The sequence below is a fragment of the Triticum urartu genome, chromosome 6A, assembly GCF_056163025.1.
Source record: "Triticum urartu cultivar PI428250 chromosome 6A, HENAU_Tu73, whole genome shotgun sequence".
NCBI lineage: Eukaryota > Viridiplantae > Streptophyta > Magnoliopsida > Poales > Poaceae > Triticum > Triticum urartu.
The window spans coordinates 423,620,204-423,623,421 of record NC_141878.1 but is presented as its reverse complement, the minus strand read 5'-3'; positions in this window follow the sequence as shown (position 1 = coordinate 423,623,421).

Below are 3,218 nucleotides of genomic sequence, written 5' to 3'. Positions count from 1 at the left end.
CCACAGGTGCGTCGGAGATGCGCTGCGCGGCGAAGGAGGTGGCGAGTGCGTCAATGACGTCGTACGCCAGCGTGACGGGCTCGTCGGAGTCGGAGTAGAGCCCCTGTCGGATCACGGGTTCCGGAAAAACCCTTAAGATTTGAACACTGGGGTGCGCGCGAAGATTTCCCTCCTACCGATCCACGTCCTAACTCAGCTGAGATCTTACGAACTAACTCGACGAACTCGCAACATAGAGGACACAAGATTTATACTAGTTCAGGCCACCGTTGTTGTGTAATACCCTACTCCAGTGTGGTGGTGGTTGATTGCCTTTGGGGCTGATGATGAATAGTACAAGGGGAAGAACAGCCTCCTGAGGTTGAGGTGTTCTTGTGCTTGGTGAACTTGTGTGTGTGAGGATCCGGTCCAAGATGGTCTCATCCCCCTCTCTATGGTGGTGGCTAGTCCTATTTATAGAGGCCCTGGTCCTCTCCCTAAATATTGAGCGGGAAGGGAGCCAACAACGGCCAATTTGAAAGGGGATAGCTAGTACAGCTTATCCTAACAAAAGTGGTCTTCGCCTGGAAAAGGCTCTGGTGGTGACGCCGCCTTGGGCTCCATGATGACCTCCGTCTTGTCGTCCTGCTGGTCTTGGTCTCGTTGCACCGATATGGAAACCTTTGCTTGATGCCTCGGTACTCCGCGCCTGCGCTTGCACCTGGGCGATCCTCGGCAGAGCTCCGAATGCCTGAGCTTTCAAGCCGTGGCGGCGACGGCCGGCGACGGGATCGTCTTCGAAAATCCACCATCCACGAGCGAGTTTCGGACACGGTGGGTGTTTGTTGATGCCGGAGTGCTCAGCCCCCTGCTCTCCTCTCCATCAGGGCCCGTCATTCCTAACTCCAGTTGGTGCCACCGGAGGCTCGCCGATCCATGCCTTGTCCCCGTCTAGCTCAGGTTGAGGTGGCTCAAAGTCCTTGGCGTGACTGTGCCTATGGTGTTGAGGGAGTTCGTCCGGCGCCGAATCGCTCCGCTTCAGCGCCACTCCCGGCTGATGTGGGCCTTGCCCAGCAGTCAGGACCACATGAGACTTCAGGAGTATAAGCTCCCCCTTGAGGCACAGTGAACGGTGCTTGAGGTCCTGACGGGCGTCCCATTTCCAAACGACTTGCCGACGAAGAGTTGCCTTTTATACCGCTGCTCGAACAAGATGACACTCACGGAGCGGATGCCCTCCTTCAATGAGTGGGGGCTACGCCCAGTTGGCCTCGTGGGGCCCCGTGAGAACCCCATCATCGTGGTCTCTCTCCTTGACGCTGGCGTTGAGCTCGCCCCAAGTGTTGGTCCAGGGGGGCGTGCACCGCTGGGGGGCGATAGTGAAGGTGCTGAGATGCTGATGCTGCCCAGGGCTCCCGAGGCGTCGACCTCGGGGACTCGTGACTCTTGCCCTGGGGCGGCGGTTGAAGGGGCGACGCAGCCCGCGTCTCCCGTGGCCGGGGCTCCTGAGGCCTCGGCAAGCCGGTGCGAGGTAGAGCCGTATAGCTCCCCTCAGCTTGGCACTTTTGAGGCTGCCCCTCCGAGCACTTCTCCAGCTGCGCCTCGTGTCGGCCGCCATGTCCAGCGCTTCGGCCGGTTTTGCATGGACTTCGAAGAACTCCGCAAAAGGAAGGGGCCCCCGAGCTGCAGCTGCGGCACCTTCGGGCCGTTAAAACGGAGGAAGTATATCGCCGTTGACGAGTAAGTACCTCATCTTGGTGATCTTCTGTGTGTTGCTTTCCTTCCCGATGATTGTCTCCTCAGGACCCCTTCTGCCAAGGCCGCGAAATCTCCTGAGAAGCAGCTCCTTCTCACCCCGTTTCCCCCACCAAACTCGAGCTCCGCAGGCTCGTGCGCTGCCCACGGCGTGGGGTCAACCGTGGGAGTTGGCCCGCCATCAAGGTGTCTTGGGCTTGCGCCTTCGTTGTCTTTTCTTCGCGGCCTTGCTCGGAGCATAGCAAGCGTGCCAAGGGCTCCTCCCCTGGCCGCGGACGGTTGCTGGTTAGCTTTGATCTTGGGGTCTTCTTCAAGAAGCGGGCCCCATTTAGCTCGGGCCCCTCGCGAGGCCCAGCTGGCGCCTGGGGCAGCGCCAGCCCCCAGCCCCCTGCTGAGAGGAGGCAACCGCTCCAGGCATCGCCTACAGCCTCGTGGCAGAGGACGAGATGGGCCGTGCGCTTGAGTTCAAGCACGGGCGGAGCGTTCTTCGTCATGAGATCTTCCAGGAGGCAATGGGTGCGATGAACCGACTCGATGAAGAACTTGTGGGTGTCGACGCGCGCCTTGAGGCCGAGGGCCTTCGGTTGGCGGAGGAGTGGCACAATCTGAAGGTGGCCATCAACCTCGGGCACCACCAGCGCGAGCTCGATAATGCGAAGGCTGAGGCTTCCCTCGCAGCATCTCGTGAGGCCTGCTCCCGAGCTCTGGAAGAGGCTCGGGAGGCTGACTGTCGTCACGAGGCCGCGAGGAAGCGCGCGTGGGAGCTCCAAGCCTGGAGCGCCGTCTTGGATCAGCAGGTGGAGGCGCGTAGGGCTGCCCTTGCATCGTTGAGGGGGACACCCGCCGAGGAGGAGGAGATCCGGAAGCGCGAGGAGGTGCTGGCGCTGGAAGCTGTGGAGCGCAGCCTTGAACTCGAACGGCTGGACACGAGGGAGTGCTAGGTTGCTCAGGCGGAGGACGACGTCGGTGCGCGCGAGGCCAGCGCCCAGGAGGAGGTCGACCGCCGGGTGGCCGAGGCTCGTGTGGATCTTGAGAGCAGGCATGACCTGAAGCTGAAGCTCGTGGAAGCCGGGGCTGATGGTAGGCCTGCTTCCCTCATGTCCAGGTTGATCGAGGTGGAGTGGCGCGAGGAGGCCGTCGCAACCGCCCTAGCCTTGGCGCAGGCTGAGCTGGCTTCTGCCCGTGCCGAGCTGCTCTCTCTTCGGTAGCGGGTCGCCGACGCCGAGTCTGTCGCGCGGCAGAACAAGGCCGAAGTGCTTGAGCAGCGGATGTTGGAGTGTGTGCACACCCCCATGCTCGAGGACCTCAGGAATAAGGCCAACACCTCCCTGGGCCATATCTGTGATGAGAATGCTCCTCATCCCCATGCAAACAACTACGCCAGCCACCTCCGTTTCTTCGCCGACATGGTGATGCGCCTGCAGAACCGTTCTGAGAGGGCTCGCCAGCTTGTTGAAGAGAGGAGTCGCAGCCTGCTCAGGCGC